Here is a 20,067-nt window from a genome sequence, read left to right as displayed (position 1 = left end):
TTTACGCGATTTAGATTCGCTGGGGCAAATCCACGAGAGAAACTATTACTCCAAATGATAAGTTACGAAATTGCGATTATACAAAGTAAACACATGCTACGTAGCAATAACATGACCACATCAACCATGAAGGTTCGGAAGACCACTTGAACAAATATTACACATGCTCGTTTATGTAGCATCGACATCCTATCTCTCCAAGCTATCCTTTAATATCGCAACATTGATTCAATTAACACAAACTTTACGAAAAGTAGAATATATAATATACCAAATATTTTTTCAATTAAATGTGAAAAAATGTAAAAAAAATCGTTACTGCTATCCGTTACTGCTATCCAGATCGTGTTTTGTATATGTTATTAAAAACTGATTTCATATATGTAAAATCTCAAATATATATTATTTTTGCAAATTTTCAATCAACTAAACTTTTTTTAAGCTCTCTTATTTTTTATGCGAAAAATAGCCCTATACTTTTTCATCAAAATGTTCGATTTCAAAACTATTTGAAATAAAAAGTTTATTGAACCTCAATATAGGATATTATTTTATAATATTATATAAATATCGTTTATAATATTATGACCCATTAAATGGTGTAACATTATAATCCATAATATCTCGAATGGGTAGAATAATCATGCATTTACTTACAATAATGTAGTAGGGATAGTTGATGACATCATTGACTCACCTGAAACGATAAAATATTACACATTAATTATAATAATAATGTGTCATACTAAACACACATAACTTCATCTATTCTTAATTTACAACTATAAATTACTCAAAATTTAGACATTTTTATTTTTACAGACGTAAAATGTTTGATTAGTTACCCTATATATCGATAAAAAAAATCACTTAATATTAAAAATTAATAAAAACTCGAAGTATAATATTATTCTGACAAAATTTAATTGATTAATATTGCTTTTACAATTTCTCAGAGAAATAGATTGGTTTTTTAGCATATAATATCGGCCACTGCTGCAGAATTGAGCTTCATTTTTCACTCGGTGCTGAAAAAAATCTCGTGACATTTTTTGTCGTTCACAAATTTCCATGGCTAGTACTCTGCGGCGAATTCTCTCTACGGGCCTTTACTTACTTTAACGGTCTCGGAGCCTAATTCCGGCTTTTCCTCGCTTTTATTCGCGGTCGTCGTTCACCTTGCATCCGGTGTGTAGCACGAAACAAAAAAGAAGCGATCGATGCAAATTCACCCGACTCCGAACGGGAACGTCGCCTCGTTGGCAACACTCGGACGAAAACAGAACAAGAAGAGACTGTCTCTTTCTGCGCAGAGATTCAAAGCGGCTAATTGAGATTACACGAGAACGTCCCCACTAAAACACGTCCTTTCTACGAGTTTCTCTTAATAATGGAATAAATCCCTTGTGAAAAATCCTCTTTTCTCCCAAAATTTAACTACAAAAATGTGTAATAAAAAGAGAGTCCGATACTATTTTCTAACCGTTCATATTATTACATAAATGAAATTAATGTACTTGTCATATAAAATCTGCTTCCTCCAATATTTTTTTAATTATAACGAGTAAATTAATAGAAAAATTGTATAATTACACTGCTTACTACATAATTTTATTTTTCTATTTTTAATAGCTAATTAAATAAATAAAATATAAGTAATGCTTGACAATTAATTATAAGGACCAATTAATTATTTAATTATATAAATTAATTTACATATGAAATTGGTACTTTAAGAATTTGTTAACCAAAGTAAAATATCTTTATTCTATCTAAAATCGTTAGACACATTAACATAAATCACATTTATATTTTATTAATAATTAGAGCTACAAATCACATAACGAAATATTATTTTATTCTTTCCTCATATTATTCATCATATTAACCGCGACATTATATAAGTGAAATATAATCATATTCATTACTTATAACTAAATGCGCGAAATCTCTACATACAAGAGAAAAAGCCGAACATGTTAACGATTATAGAAAACGTAGAATCGGTCCCTTTTCCGTTTAAACAAAGCAAATTAACATAACATAGAAGTCTCTGTCACGAATTATTCTCTTTAATGTAGACAATCGGTAAAATTTTGTGTCTTCAATTATGGCAGTGTTTCGATTCTATTACTCGATATGTCATTATTGATTTTAGTCAATCGATAAAGCCAAAGAGGATTTAATTCAGATTTATGGTATATTACACGTCGAATATTCTATCATTTATTGCGAACCAAAAGAACCGCGAGACAGAACACAATTATAATATAAGCTCTGAGGTTGGCGCAGATTCTCAAAGAAGCTTTTATGTAAGCTTTATTAAGAACAGCATGGATATCGTGCTGTCGTATGCGTAGGACAATGCCACCCCTTGCTTCTTTTCCAACTCCCCTCTTTGTCATCCTCGTGTCAGAATGTAACAAAGAATTATGGACGCCGCTGTGACGGATAAGAATAAGAATCCCGGTGAAGGAGAAGAGATGAGACTGGGTCAACGGCGAGAAATCTCTTATTAAAACCACGGTAAAATGGCACAGACTTCACTTAGTACGAAGCCGAGAAATATATGACGTGGATATTTTTAATAAAGCAATCGAACGAATATAAGATTGTCTCAAACTTTCTTGAAGAGTGCTTCGACCTTTTACATCTTCGTAGTCTAAAAGTTAAGATCGATCGAATAAAGACTGAATAACGCACTCAGATTTTGTCTTCCAGCGATTAGAGATTCGATAGTATATATATCACAAAAATGCTGTAATATTTTTATATCATTATATATTGATGATATTAATTCTATTGTTGCGTTAAAAAATTAATTATCAAGGTTTTTTTACAAGATATAATTGTAATAAAAAGGAATTAAATTATCGTATGTTTCTTAAATTCAGAAAAATAAATTAATTAATAATATTAAAATAACCAAAACTTTATAAATATAGTGAAAATATATGAATTAATTTTCCTTCCTTATAGGTATAACGTAACATAATATGAATAAAAGCAACTAGATTCAATCATTAAAATTAATTAGTTGGAAACAAAATAACGATCCTTTTTATCTTGAAAAGAGATAAATGGTTAATAGTTTAATTAAATAGAAATAACAAGAACTATTCATTGAAAAATATATAGTGAGTTGGAGTATAATTGGAAGCGTTCGTTGATCCATATACTATAAAATTCTATTTAAATTATATTAGGAGGAAAAGAATGAGAACACGGTACATACGTGAGTATAAATGGAATATTATATAATTATGTATTTTATATGACGAAATCGTTCTGCGTAAAACCGACCTCTAAATGAAGAAGACGATGAATGTACAACAGACACTGCATCCACATCCACGTATATTTTAATCCCGCTGTGTCAAGCTAATATGTATTAATGATGCTGAAGTGAATCTGATTTAATTAATCTGAATACAAATTACGAAGTAGCAGCATGAAATCTCGACATTGTGCGACACTGAGATTACTGACGAAAATACCATAAAAAACATACTATACCATAAAATATATCATTTTCCTAGAAATATTAAGATTACCTCTATATCGAAATTTGATTTCCTATTTATAACGCGACAGAAATAACACGATAAATCGATAAATTACGTAATAGTTTTTGAATAACATTCTATTATCAAGTTTTAGTTAAAATCCCAAACTCTCTTCATAAATCTTCAAAGGCCAAGAAACTGACGTGCGGCGACTGCAAAGAAAGCTCCTTAGCTGATTAAGTTATCGCTCTTTCATTCCACTCTGAGAACTAATGAATACTGAGAGGGCGGTAAGCCTAGTATTAAATTTCATGAGATATTAATTAAATTCAAACAGAAATTAAGATATCGGACAAAATTAAATAACTAAACTACATGAAAATTAATACAGACAGAAGATGTGAAATAAGTTAATAAAGTCAAATTTTAATCATCTTTATAATTATCCCCGAAAGCTCGCGATTGTTACGATAAGTGATATAAACGTGTATATAAAGTACACGCGTTTTTAAACAATATTCAATTACATTTATAAAAATAGAAACGTAACATTCGCGTATAAAGTGTAAACAGTAGCGCTCATTTAAACACTTGCGATGCGGAATGGAACTTAGCGATTAAATTTGCTGTCCCGTCGCGATACGCGAGAAAATTAATGAGCACCGTCCACACCACCAGGGCTCCAGTGCTTGCATTGTACACCGTGCGTTGATTGCGGCCTCTTAACTCCATCAGAGCACCGTGGAAAGTGCAACGTGGAAAACATCGGCATGCGCGCTCGGCCGCCTGGAGGAGGCGCGATGAGAGAATAGTCCGTGCGTGCTCATACGTACGTGCCCGGGCGCGGTATATGTCTGGCCCACAGTCCGCAAGGGGTTGATTACAATACATGAATATTCAGTGGGGCGGCCCCTGCCGCCTTTACTGTTCCTTTTTCTTCCTTCTCCGGGGTTTTATGCGAAGTGAGAGCTCGGCCGCTACCATCATCGCCCCGTCGCCATCACATCACCACCACCACCCACTTGCGGCCACCGCTGGCAAAGTTCGGAAACCGGCTTAATTAATTCCCGCGGAAGTGAAACCTTCGTTAACGCCGGTTTGCGCTAATTAGAACGAATTAAAGAAAAGCGGCAACTCGGAGAGGCGCGGAGACTCCTTTAGTGTCAATGTTATTGTTGTTGTTGTTGCTGTATATATTTATTTCGAGAACACTAGGGCATTATCTATCAAGAAGATGAGGAACGAGAGCTTGCGAAAGTTTGCGACAGATAACTGTGAGAATCTAAACTAGATTTGTGAAAATTAAGAATATTAAGATTGTTAAGATTGTTAAGATACAATCGATCGGTCAGAAATACAATTAAGAGAGAAAACGATCCAAGAATATCAAGATAATTGTTGGTTACTAGAACAATTTTCTACAAAATTCTCGACACATTTCACTGCACTTTTTCACTTAACGATCGAAACTATCACAGAATTCGAACGATTTCTCATTTCTGATAATTTAATTGCTTATTTGGACCAGTATACGCACGATCTAGAAAATGCAATATCGACAAGCGGAATTTCCAAATTCAATCAACGTTTGAGGTAGACTGATGCCTTTGAATGCGTGCGTACTCTCGGTTTAGTTAACCGATACCGGCCGATCAGAGACTGCAAAGTTTGGAAATGTTTCAACATTGTAAAATTTACGATGTTGAAATAACAATATATAATTAACCTACTTTCAATTGCGCGGCTCGTACATGGACAAAATTACACGGGTTAATTATAATGGATAAAAATATGTTGCCTGTGCACATTACCGCGCATAATACGTAATAATTCAATTTAGAGAATATACATAATATAAAATTATAACGTGCAATAAAATTTAATTAAAAATAGAACATCTGTTCTCCGTAAATTGTCACGAAATTTTTATGGCAAATTCTACAACAAAATTAATCCATTTCACTGTACGATAGCTCTGTGTCTCTCATCTGTATAATGTTTTGTTCTGCTGGTGTATAAATGTACTGCAAAGATTGTATTTTATTGAATTCATCAGTATATCATCCCTTTGTTTATCATAGGAAATAACGCTGCAGCATTGTTTATAAATTAGAACCGAGTACTATTGAAAAACAGGTTCTCAAATAAATGCATGAACAATATATTGAAAGAAACTATGCAATGTCTTTTGAAGAAACATACAAAGAAAATTTATGCAAGCCCAAAATTTTTAAATAATCAAGTTAAATAATAAGTATAGTTGTTTTTTTTACTACTACTGCTATATATATTATACATATATAAGTGTATATAGAACACACTTGATAATTACTTGATAATAATCTATATAATAAACATATAAAAAATAGAATATGCATCTAAATTTATTGCGTGTTCTTTGTATTGCAGTGGCACATATAATTTTTACAAATTTAATTAATATTAAACAAGAAATATACATATTTTCATTTAAGTATTGCAATAATTTCAAATAACGTGTTATAAAATATATTGCCCGCGAATATAATATTTATAATATCGATAAAAAATATAATAATAAAAATTCTAATCATATCTTATATAATCATATTATTGTTTAAATTTTAAAAACAGCGCTGATTTAATTAAACATACTCGTATTTTTACAGTTTGTAAATAACGTGTTAATGATACTTTTAACGCAGTTCCGATTTATTTACTGATGAAATATTATCAAAAAAAATTTCACGTGCACATTCTCTTTTTCTTCTCTCTCTTATATTTATAATTCGTGTGAATATATAAATGCCGATATCAAATAAAATTTAATAAAATTTAATAAAATAGATCGTCACATATAGAAAAAAAATTCAATAGAACCAGTGATTTTCAGTAACGAACTTTGCAACGGATCGGACAGAAGCCTCACTGGAATGCAATCAATCGCATCGATACCCTTTTCCCAGTCAGAAGCGAAAACTGTGCAGTTGTTGCATTTACAGGAAGCTAACGTATTCGTGAGCGTTCAGTGAGTACAAAAAAACTAATTCATTTTGTACTCTTCAATTTTACGAATTTTATTCAGTTTACGATAGAAGAGTTACGCATTTCTGTGTCACGTGAGAACGTTTTCGCGCTATATCCTATACGCAGATACAACTTGCTGAATAAATCTTTTTCTCTCTCTCTCTCTCTCTCTCTCTCTCTCAGTTCTCATCGAATTAACGATAGTTTAAAAAATCTAACAATTATTTATTCGCTCGTCGAAATGCTTATCCGTCTGTTTATCCCGCACGGTCTAAAAATTTAAAGGGAATGAATATCGTATATAATACGTTGAATACGCATCAACCCGAAATGTTCACATTTCGCCATGTGTAAATAAATATCCCGCGAATATATCGCGTTACACGTGCATCGTTGACGACACAGTAGCCATCGCGGGAAATAATACGGGGAAGTAATCCCCGATATTATTTTCTCGCGCGAGACAAGCACAACAGATCGTCGAGAAAGGGACGTTTAAATTTCGGAATTCAATCAAACGAGAATGGAATAGAATCGCGGTTAGCGCGATTAACGATTTTCCATAACTGACTTCCCGGAATACGAGAGAGGGATGCAACGTCAAGGAATGTAATCATCAGTCGGTTCGAAACTTCGGTCGTTGCTTTTAGTCCACCAACGCCACGAGCAACCACGTAAGCTATGCAGCGTAAACGTGGCCCAGAACACTCTCGGGGAAATGCAAAATCCATGCAGCAACAGTCTATTCCCAGATCCCGTTTCGCCACTAGAACCTCGCCGGTTTAATGCGCATCGACACGGAGGGAAGGCTTGCGCTGCGCGGAAAACGCGCGAAAGGCTACCGATGCAAATGAGCGTGTACAGAGACGTTGCCCTGCAGACTGGCACGAGGATAATCAAAGGGGGTTTCTCGGCTTTCTCGTTCTCCCAAGGATCACCGTGATGGTCGATCAATGCCACGGTACATCCGATGATTTTACCCGATCGCAGTCACGATCGCAACAACGCTTTGCCGCTCGCGCGCATTTCCGTGGGCGACCAATTATGCTTTCCAAAGTACGCAGACACGAGTTTAACGAAATTATATCAAGTTGATCGAATAATAACAGAATCATCGACTTTAATTAATTATAATCGCGTGTATGGAAAGAATGTATATCTCTCATTATCTCCTATCTATTTCAGCAAATATAATAATATTGACTCTTGCTATTATCAAAGAGGTAAAGTCATAGAATTGCTAGGAAATTGAATTTCATCGTTATTTTATTAAAAATATTCGTAAATTTTATCTGTAATTTATATTTCATGCTTCTAAAAATGTGTAAAAGCGCATCCAGATTCTTTAAATAAAAAAAAGTTGGTAACTTTTTTTTCATCAATTAATAATAAAAAATTCTCTTAAAAGATTAATAAATTACGTTATTAAGCAAACAAGATAAAATAATTTTTCACAAAAAATAAAGGTAGAATTTCGTTAAAATACATATTTGCATGTAATGAAACATGTATCCTATACAAAACACGAACTATTGCTTGTACACGCGTTTTATCGGTGATACAGCTTTTTCACGAAAAAATGTTATCGTCGCCAATCGGTGGCACGTTCGCAGTCGTAGATCGATCTGCTGCAATCCGATTATAGGTGCACGTATCGTCGAGCCTGCACTCGATGTGTACATTTGTTGTTGAGTTTGTAAAATGAATCTTTTGATGGCCCGATTATTTTCCGCGGAAAGATGAATGTCAAGGCTTATAGTCGAACATTCTCCGATACAACGTTGTTAGGTATACGAGAGAACATGGTTGAAATTGTTGCCCTAGTTATGTAAAAAATATTGCTTCAAAAAGTTAAAAGAAAATTTCATTCAAAGTATTATATTATTCCTATCTGATCGTTTGGCGCTTCAAAGCAGTATTCAAAAAATGGATTTATTTCAGGAATTATAAGAACTCGGGCGCTACAATTTGTACGTGATTAATTTCATTTGAATTCTTTTCTGTTTTTTTTTTCTCTTTCAATGAAAGACTTTTCAAACTTTTCTCTTTATAGGCACGAACTCGCGGTAGATAAATAAATTGACTTTGTATTTAATATCGATATTTTTTCGTAGTCGCTACAAAAAGTTTTATCCACACGATATACTAACTTCATTTAAAATGCGGATCTCAAAGTTAAAGACATTTAAATAAAGTGTAAACTCTGAGAAAAGAGATAACGCTTATTCTTGCAGAATATTAATATGCGTTATGTATTTTTTTCTATGTATGTGTTATTTATCGAAAATGCATACAATATATTTTTAATTTATTGACGTAAAATTCTACTAAATCAACATAACATGTTATATATAATATACTAGAACAACACAAGCGCGCGCTCCGCGCGCGCCATTCTTCAGTTTTATGTTATAAAAATGATATTTTTTAAAAATAATATAAAGTTTCTTTAAACTTGATTAATATTTTTTAACCGAAATTAGCTGATTAAAGCATTAATTTGCTAATTAAATTTTAAAATAATAACATGTTAAAAAATTAAAATAGTAATATGTTGTAAATAATATGTTATCATATCTTATTCTCGATTAATATTTTTTGACAGAAATCAGCTGATAACTGTCAAAAATATTAATCGAGTTTAAAGTATTATAACATATTATTTTAAAAATTAATTAGCAAATTAACGCTTTAATCAGCTGATTTCTGTCAAAAAATATTAATAAAGCGAAAATTTGCTAATTAAATATTCTAGCTTACATATTTATATTTATATTGTGTATGTTTTATAATTTGCTAATTAAATTTTAAAATAATAATATGGTAAAAGGTATAAAATAGTAATATGTTGTAAATAATATGTTATAATACCTTATTCTCGATTAATATTTTTTCTTTCTAAAGCTATATCTTTTCGAACGAATCTCCTTCGAGTTTTAATTAATTATTAATATTAAGTCATGCATATAGTATCGCGCGCGCGCTATTAGAGTGAAGTTGCCGATGTTTGTAGCCTCGGCTATTACCGAAACGCCGCGAGTATCAGGCAGTTCGAGCTGCGTCCCGCTGTGATTAATTAGTAAGCATAATCGTTAGAAACGATTTCTAACCTTTGTATTGTAATATTCATCAATCGCATATCATAATTTCAACGTTAATATGTAGTCGTAATTGTTCGAAACGCATATTTCGCGAAAAATTGGATGCAAAATCTCTTGCCAACATAACCCAACTTAATCTGTTTTCGCGCGCGCGAATGTGTTGCGATTCGTGGATATATCTATCGTTAAATCTTAACATATTTATATTGTGTATGTTATAATGCGAAATAATAAGATTATTCTAATATATGTATGTATTTTATTTGTTACAGGTAGCATTGCGATTCACGCGTCGTGTCGGGAGTGCCGTGTAAAGTATCGGGCGATCGTAATTATTCGTATTTTCGCGAGTGTCGAGAGTGCTACCATGGACCAAGAGAGAAGGAGGAGGCCCGGGGAGGCATCGGGCGACATCGGGGCAACTATGAGGTATGCAAAATAAAACATTTTTTCTAAACTGCATTGTTTATGAGATATTCGACACACACTATTCGACACAATTATGTATATACATAATTTGAATATTTTGTTTTCAGATCAATGTGCTGCGTACAACTCCGTTATTGCACGTATCGGTGAGTGAGAAATTGTTTATTTTATAATATTTCTATAGCGGTAATGGGGGGGGGGGGGTATATATAATATATTGAAAATATTAAAATAGTAACATATGTTTTAAATAATATCTTATAATATCTTATCTGCGATTAGTATTTTTTGACAAAAATCAGCTCTGATAATTGTCAAAAATATTAATCGAATTTAAAATATTATAACATCCCTTTCTAAAAAAGGCACGTTAAGTCGATTCTTGTAAGTATTGCTGCATCTTTTCCGATGCTGATTAACTGTTTCGATGTGCGTTATATTCGTAGCATCGAGAAGCTGTCATCGCAAAGATTAGTAGTTTAACAGTTTGTTCAAAATAAAATTAAATAAAATAATAATATTTTAAGTTTTAAATAATATGTTATAATACTTTAAACTCGATTAATATTTTTGATAGTTATCAGCTGATTTCTGTCAAAAAATATTAATCGCGCGGATAAGGTATATTATAATATATTATTTAAAACTAATATTATTATTTTATTTAATTTTATTTTGAACAAACTGTCAAACTGTTAACTCTCGCGATGACAGCCTCTCGATGCTACGAATATAACGCACAACGCGAATCTTGACAGCCAATGAGTATCGAGGAAAAGCGACAACAATAAACTTCGATATATGCAAGTATCGACTTTACATATCCTTTTTAGAAAAGGATACGTATATAGAACTAAACTAACTTTCAGAAAGAGAAAGAAGAGAGAGAGAAGGAGAAAATTGAAGTAGATAAAATAAGTTCTATTTTTTTCTTCCGTGAATATACGCCTCCTAATTTGCGCGTATTTTCTCTTAAAGTTATGGATAGATAAAATTGTTTCGAAAAAACATACTGAAATTTTACCATCGCGACGAACGTCGACAAAATTAATGCGAGACCTGCGAGAAAGTATAGTGAAATAGCGAGGGTAATGACAAAAGTTGTGGCCCGAAATATTGAAGGAATGAAAATCTAGGAAGGAAATAAAACTCTTGTGCGCAAGAAAAGGGACACGGCAACGTCAACGTCCGGTCAACAAATTTCTCAAAGTAACGATACGCTCTTGAGAAAGACCAACGGTCTTGATTGAGGGGAGCGAGAGACAAGTTCGCTTTTACGACTGACAGTTGTTCCGCTTGCCGAAATACTTTTTGACAAAAGAAACTTGAAAAAGCAAGAGAAGTTTTATGTAGCGTTCTTTAAATCTCATATAAACAATGAAAAAGCAACCAGAAAAAGAAACAAAATGTAGAACTTTAAAAGAAAAAGTTGCGACCCCGTTTTATTTCATCAGCTTTGGCGGAAATTGAAAAAACAAAAATGTAAGAACAGAAGACTATAAGCATAATTTCATCGTATGATTGAAAATCAACGAAAATGTTCGTTTCTGAAAAAAGTTAAGAAAATGCAATGCAACCATTAAAAAATAAATAATAAAAATGTTGAGAAAAATCAAAATAGGCACTTGGAAAAAGGGAATCGCGCAAAGTAAAAATAAATTTCTCATTGCGGAGGGAAAAATGATGCACAAATTGGAGACATAAAGAAGCGAGGATTAAAAAACGAGATTCAAAACGAAAGCATGAAGCGACGATATCAAAAGCAAGGAGAGCGTGCAGGGCCGGGGAAAAATAAAACAGGCACGTGAGTTTCAAGAAGCGGCAAACGACCAACGGCGGATTTCTGTCTCCGAGATAACGATATATCCTCGGGAAACAGAAGGGTAGAGATGGGCGAGTTTCCTTCGTGAAGGTAGACCGGCGAATAAAGAGGTACGCCGCGATACTCGTTCTTTTTTCGAACGAGGAGAAAACACGCTCGATGGATCGAGTATCCTGTTCGAGAGGCTAAATGAGTACGGACGTCGTGGCGTCTGCTCGAGCCGTAAACTACCCTGGTCGGTTTGGCTAGAAGGGCTATTAGAGCGTCACGTATCTAGGAAATCGAGCTACAAGTGTCTACAAGTCTGTCGATACCAATGTCTTTTTCTCTCAATGTCGTTCACCTGCGCTAGGAATTTAGCAAAATGGATTACACTTTGCTCAAGAAAACTAAATCAAAAATTAATAATAGATCATTTTATTTTATTAACGTAGCGAAACCGATAAGAAAAAAAAAATACTTTCGTATTAAGAAATATTATTAAACTTATAATAGAATTAGAACTACACCTTCATCGTCTACAAATTGGCTATATTCACGATATAAGAATTTAGCAGATATACAATTATTTAAAATTATCTTTGGCATAATATACTATCTCATTAATAAAAATTAAAAAATTACATTTTACGTTTGAAAACAAAACCTAAAAAAATTATTCGTTTAATATAACTTTTTGATGATGAATAAAATTTTCCTGACTTTCTCGTTAGAAAATTTTCAAGACATGATCGTACATACTATTCGTCAGTTAAGCTGTGAAAATGGAAAAGCAATATTATTCACTGAGAGTGCGTGCACTAAGCGTTACCTCAGTTTCATTGAAATCGTATAATTTTCAAGAAAGAAAGCGAAGAACACATACGTGCATCATTATTTCGTTTGCGCGTATTATGTAATGCTTAACGCTTTGACGGCGTTAAAACTCAAATTAATTATTTGAGACGAGAAAAATAATCAGATATTGTGTATCTTAAGAAAATAATAATATCTTAAGATTTAACAGCGTGGCGCCATATGAGTTAAAAATTTTTAAACTATTTATCCTATCGACATTGTCCATATTTCCAAACACTTCTTCTTGATTAACCCGTTCAATCCGAGCGAAATGTTTCCCTCTCAGTGAAATATTTATCGCCATATGGCACGGCCGGTCGAATCTAAATTGCAAATTCGCCACTGAAAAAGCATCGTCGTATTTGGCTCTGCATATTTCGATATACGTCTCTGGAGAGTAATATATGTAACGTATCCCGTTGAGCATTAGTGCCTAAAAGCCTCCTGATTAAATAGCAAAGTTTCGCAATAACTAAATTTTTCAGAAAAAAATTAACATTCCCGATTATTTAATTATCTCAACAAGACTACGTAAATTTGTATCGCAAGATGACATAAATATGACATTTAGATATGAATGATATTTACATACGAATATACAAACACAATAATGAGTTTAATATACGTTCTAATAAAATTTGCCATTAGATAATCAATATGCATTAATTATAATCATGAAAGCACCACAATTTAATCAATCAATTATGCAACTCCGCAACTGAGAACTAACAGGAAGATAGAGTAGCGTTATGAAGACATGCTTTAGAAACTTGTTAATGAGCTAGATAGACACCTTTGTCAATTAAGATGTTTCAAAGTTGCCTACATAACCCTTCGATATCATTAACATTAATAGACAAATATTTTTAATCTGAAAATTATCTCTGAAATAAAAATAAATGTTTTAAAACTGAATTAATCAAGTATTCTATATGAATGTGTCATCTATAAGCAATGTTAATTATGCAATGAACATTTGCTGCAACGTTTTTGATCTTAATGAACGGCGCAATTATATCACCTAACTAAAACTGTTGTCACGTAGACTTAATCTATCAATTTAATGCTGTTAGATCAATTAATCGTTGATCGCGCGCGATGACCGGGCAATTTGTTCGTGATGTCGTGAACGACTAACAAGATAATACTGGCGTGCCAACGAGAAGTTGATAAACATTAAACGCTCGTAATCCTCCATTGGATGCTGTACGTTCATCCGAATGACAATGAGATCCGCTAATTCGTCGTGGTGTTTTATGCGAAGCGCTTGCTGTTATTTCGCTACACACGGAATTACAGTAACCAAAAATAGTCAGTTTTTTTTTCGTCGCTCGCCGATTATATCAAAACCGCAAGAAAATCATTCGCCTACACATGGCTTGTATAAAAAAAAAAACCGTATTCGCCATATTGTGATTATATAATGGAAATATATGTAATAAAATTAATTAGATACGAGACATCAAATATCACACATAACTAAATAAATTTAAAAAAAAAATTTTTTTTTTTAATTAAAAAAGATTAATTTTTCTCAGATTTAGCACAAGACAAATATTTATAATAATAAACTAACTAATTAATTTTTGTTCGTGCATTTTCAAACGAGTTTCAACTGTCTCTGGCTTATGTATGTTTATCATATATATTTTTTTCAAACACTAATATAATAACGTTGCTTATGGACAGTAGTAGTAGTCATTTCAATTTCGATCGTCAGTATTTCTTCAAATAACTAATATATGTAAATTGACGACACAGAACAACGGTAGCAATTATAGGTTTTATCTATTTTCAGTGTATCACGATTTGATTACTAACTACTTTTGTATATTAATATCATGTTTGTAAGAAAGCAATAATTAAACATGAAGAAAAAGAATATATTCTTTATTCATGTCTCTATCTTAATTATTAAAAGAGATTAACTTAATGCGACCGCTACGAGATGTATATACTGTATTAAATTGTTTGCGCAGCGTTTCATGGCAGAAGCTAGGATACTCCAAGAGGATAAAAGTAACCAACAAGAGGTGGCTCTCGTATTGTAACGTTAAAGCCGAGTAGCTACGCTACTCCACTACCGCATAGCAACAGAAAATAGTCCGAAATAAAAATAAAAGTAAAATGTGTCACTCTAAAGTTACAATAGACTGCGGAGGGTTGAAACGTGAAAAAAAATAGAGAACAGCAAAATAAAATATAGTCCGTCGGAGTTACAGAATAGGTAGAATAAAGTATGAAAACACACGCATTCGTTATGTTATAAAACTGACAAAGATGTTTTATTTTTCAATTTCGCTCCAATTATTATTACTGCAACACATGTAGAAACAACGCAAGCACTTTAATGCTTGATTAAATTACAAACATTGTGGCTCTTTGTCGGTCTTTTCAACCGCAAGCTTTAAGATTTGTTGGAAAAATAATAGTTTTGCCAGTAAAATATATGACATTCATGTCGCTTTAAGTGATTAAAGCGATGACACGAAACAAATCTCATCTCATAAAAAACGTTTTTAACCGATGTCTTGTGATTGTAAAAGAAAAGTACAATGTCATTCCAAACTTGCAGTAAACTACAAAAAGTTAAAGCACGAAGAAATACTCGACGTTGTATAAAACTTCAAGCAATAGAATCAAGATGTTATTTTATTGTTAGTTTCGCGAGTTGTAGTATCGAGATTTTTCATGTAAAATACCAAGTCTATATACTATATCTTAACGATAGAAATAGTTAGATATCTACGTGGAATAGTTTGAAGTAATAAAGCATTTAATTTAATAAATATTTAAAAATAAAAAGTTATAACTTTTAATACACAATATGCAAGTTTAAATCAATATGAAGAAGATTATTCAGTTGTCTATTTTTCAATTAATAGAGTAATATCGATAACATATGGCTGAAAGCTCGATGAATGCTCCTAATGCATAACTGCAAAGAGATGTAAGAGACTTTTAATACATTTTATTACAATAATTGTAAATATGCGTATACCAAATTTTTCTTTTGTAATTTAAAATATTTTTTATAAAAAAAGTTAATAAAAGGATTTAATTATGATAGGAATCAATAATATAAAATATTTGACAGCACATTCAGTGACGAGACCTGCGAAAAGCACATTGCCCGGAAAAAAGTGCATAGAAAAAAATCTCGTGGATCTCTCAACATAGTATATTAGGTATTCGTACACGACTCTGCGACAATGAGAGAGGGTCACGAGACCAGCAATTCGTTTCGCATATTAGTTCATCGTTCATTCTGACGCCTTTGCTCCGTTACACGTTTCGGAATATTGCCGTTATAAATCGCTGTACACGATCGGTCCCGCGCCGCGATTGTATTATAAAACGCCGGGCAAATTAATTTCAATCCCGCTGGAGAAGTCGCCGTCCGACGACTACTCGAAACGTAAAATCGAACGAGAATCGACACGTACTATGCCGTCGCCTATGGCGCCTTCGCTGCACGATACATATCGTGCACACACGTCGGGAGAAAATCGCGCACCCACACTTGCGCGCGCTGACATTAATTATCTCCGTGTGGATATTGAAATAGGGATTTATAGCCAAGGGAAATTCTACTCCCCGTATCGTTCTCTTCGGTCCGCGAAATCCCCGCCCCGTCGTATCTGATCATTATATAGAATATACCGGAGAATTCTAGTTGTAATTCGATTTGCCTTCGCGGAGATACCGAAAAAGCAAAATTAAACAACCAGAATTTGATATATAGTTTTGTGTCTTCGGATAATTTGTAATAAGAATACGGATAGAGAACGGGATTCGAAGGATATATCTTTCAATTCTTTCTATTTTTTTTTGCGTGTACTTTTAAATCTTTGAAAATAATAAAACAGAAATCCGAAACATTCTACGAAAATCGGTTTTTCGGAACGTCAAAAAATTAAAGACCAACTGAAAGAAAAAAAACGTCGCGAAAAATAAAATAAATCCGAAATCATATTGATCTCGCGCGTGTGAGATTGAACATCAAACGAACACGGAGAAGATTTTTAACACCATCGTTCGTGAACGCCAATGTCATAAAAGGTAACAGGTTGCGCGCACGTTGCGTCGTTGAAAAACGTTTATGCCCTTCTAAGGCTTTAATTTCTGCTGCACCGAAATGACATTAAAGTAGCGTTTGACGTAGGACGACCGTTCGTATAACAAGTGGTTAATTTACTTTACTACTCTTGCAAGCTCTTGATACTTAAAATCCTCGTGCGAAGAACCCAATTAAAAACCCGTATAACCCGTGTATCATAAATGAATTCACGATATGTGTTTGAAATCCTGATAGGAAACCATACACTCGCACTTCAAGCTTAGATTACACGAAACAGAATTCCAAACTTTTCAACACTAATTTACCAATAATTGACCGAGTATTTTTTATTCTATAAATATTTAAAAATCTCTTTTTAATATTAAAAAATATTTAAAAAATTAACAAATAATTTGTAATAATTTTTTCAGTGTAATACTTGTTACGCAAGTTTTATGATAAAAAAGCAAATCATAATTTTAATTGCAATGCATTATTAATATAGTGCACGAAATTGCAAAATTATTTAACATTATATAAAGTTTTGCCTATTAAAATAACCGGAATATCGGATATTGTTTCATTTGCCTACTAGATAAGAAAATTCCTCTATATTAAGTCTTAGCTCGATCTAGGAAAAACTGTGTATTGATTACGAATAATCTTGCATAATCTCTCTGATCGTGAGTTCTAAATAATAAATCAGACAAGAGCTAAAGCGGATAAAAGCAATATTAATGAACTTAATAATTGCGAAGCTTGCTACAATATTATTGTAAAATGTACGCGCGGACAATCGGGTAATTAGAGCACGGGTTAATTTATTGTACGACGAGTTTCATTTGTAACTTTCAAGTATAGCCACGATTTATCGTACATCCTCAATTGGTTATCTAAACTGCAAGAAAGTAAATTTCTCATCTATCGAAAGAATGCATTGAAGGCGCGGTGATTCGGCATTTTCTTCGAACCAATAACGGTTGCTGAGCATTCTTTGGAATCGTTCGCCCCGGTGGCCGGCTGTTATATCCACTCGAAGATTTCTACCGCTTCCGTTTCTCGATTTATCCAGCTAATTTTGTGAATTAATGGCGTCCGCTGTGCCAGAACCGACAAATTACATTGTTTAAATGCCCCTTCGTCAAGCTGCCTTTCCACGTCAATTCTTTCCTTGAGAATTAGCTCCGCAGTTATCTCGAGGATGGAAAATCTCTGTCACGGCCAATTACTCTTTTAACATTATAATTTCCGTTGAGCATTTTTATCTCGTGCACAAGTTCATGTATGCACAATTTTTCAAATTTTTATCATTAAAAAAGTAAACATTCCGAGTGTTAAATCATGCTAAAATACATAAAAATCTAACTTTGTTTATTTTTATAATCGTTTTAATTTCACAAGTAATATGCTGGTCGTTTGCGCGTAATAAAAAAAGAAAAAAAAAGTTAGTCAAATATAAAATAATAATAAATTAAAATTACATAAATTCATTCAAAAAATAATCATTGAATAAAGATAAAAAAGCAATAAAAATTTAAAACGTAAATCAGAAATATGTATTTATAAAATAAATTTAATATAAAAAGTAAGATTAGTATACTCTATAAATTTAAGAAAAATAATATATCTTTTAAAGCCTTCATTTTCTTGAAAAAAATAATGACAATTTTTGTGTCATAAATTGCTTTTAATAAAGAGAGGAAAACATTATTGACATTCCTCTACAGATGAGAAGAGATAAATTATCTTTGAGTAGAAAACTGAAGATGATTTGTATCTCATCTCTCGCTTCTGCATTTTTAATTAATTTTCCTATCGTGGGGGGAATGATAATCCTTATACTTGCTTAAATGTTCTTTTCATAGAACTGTTCTATATAGACACGTTCATCCGTTCTTAATATTTTATCGACGATATTCCGGTTTCTCGCGCGAAAAGCAGATAGATGGAATGGGAAATGCATTGTCATGAAGTGGCACGGTAGACGCAGCGGTCAATAGGACAGGGTTGCCTCCAAGGACTGCACGGCAAAAGGGAACGAAAGAGTCGTAGGGATGAGATATCTTGTCCTCGCGTTCGAGTACCATCGACCTCGCGCGTCTTTCTAAAAGGTGATACGACACGTCAGGTCGACCACATCCGGCAATCAAGTTTCGAGATATTGATGCGAGACTATCTATATATAAATATTGTTGTAACGAACGTAAAAGAAAACATGAACTATGGCAGAATATATATATTGTCATTAAAAATTTGATCAAAAATTATGAAACTTAAGATTTTAAATTATAATATTTTTTCTATGATTCATATATCATATTTTTATTAATCACAGCTATCTAGATTGAAATCCGATGAGCTGTAATATTAAATATATGAAATTTTGAAATTAAAGCTAATATATCATGTGCATATATCCGTAATAAATAACTAAATAGTATGTATAAAAAACTGAAAAATGAGGAAGCTTGTATTTTTCGTGTCGATAAATTGCAAAACTATAGATATAAAGGAGATTAATTTATTAAATGTTTTTCGATATTCGAACGCTTTCCTTGCGCTTCCCCTTTATTGTACCCCATTAATTAGCGGGATAGTCGGGCCATCAAGTTGATTATGAAACATTATCTTAAGAGAGACTCACCGACAACAGCAAGAGAATGTGGAGGAAAAATCGTGATGAAAAATCGATTACGTACCTGTAACAAAGAAAAAGATATTACAGCCTGAGGAAACAACCACGTTACACGTAACGATATAAAAGCATAAAAAAATGATCACATTTGCGATGCTAAATCCGCGCGAGAAAGCATTTTATTGAAATCGGTTCTCATAAATTTGACAATATACGTTTAACTCTTTATTATTTAACTCTTCAACGGTATTTTCATGTAGTGTTGTTTGCCAATTGATGCAAATTCCGCGCAAATAAAGTTTGATTATTGTCTTCTGTACAAGAATAATTCATGTCAAATATTTCTGTGATTTGTAGTATCAATGAGATCTCCTTTTATTGACTATCAAAATCAGTTATAATTATGATAATGCGACAACAATAATATTTAATTTCGATTCAGACAAAAGTCATTTAAACATTGTACATATCATTTGCTGCGGAAATAATGTTCTAGACAAACAATATCCAACATGAGATCGTAGTTGCAGTTATTTAAATGTCTTTTGTCATTTTTTGAGAAGTTCGAAAATCTATAAAAGCATTATTAACTAATCTACACCATACATCAATTATGATGCTAATAAATTTAATGGTGAAGTTAGAAAGACGATAAAGAGGTTTTACAGGAA

General features: G+C 32.6%; 1 protein-coding gene and 1 long non-coding RNA gene across 10 annotated transcripts in view; one reads left to right on the top strand and one right to left on the bottom strand.

Annotated features, from left to right (window-relative positions):
• LOC145942537 (uncharacterized) overlaps positions 1-10,187 on the top strand; it is a 38,437-nt gene extending 28,250 nt beyond the window's left edge. The window contains exons 3-4 of the long non-coding RNA XR_014426372.1: positions 9,886-10,042; positions 10,150-10,187. This is a non-coding gene — a long non-coding RNA (uncharacterized LOC145942537). The remainder of the gene's footprint in view (positions 1-9,885; positions 10,043-10,149) is intronic.
• The window catches only part of LOC145942533 (dystrophin, isoforms A/C/F/G/H), a 429,734-nt gene that overhangs the window by 178,725 nt on the left and 230,942 nt on the right, over positions 1-20,067 (bottom strand). The window lies entirely within an intron of this gene.

Source organism: Prenolepis imparis, unplaced genomic scaffold (assembly GCF_030444845.1).
Source record: "Prenolepis imparis isolate NDT839.2.m4 unplaced genomic scaffold, iyPreImpa1.0 SCAF_11, whole genome shotgun sequence".
In the NCBI taxonomy this organism is placed as follows: Eukaryota; Metazoa; Arthropoda; class Insecta; order Hymenoptera; family Formicidae; genus Prenolepis; species Prenolepis imparis.
This window is presented reverse-complemented; position numbering and strand designations above follow the sequence as displayed.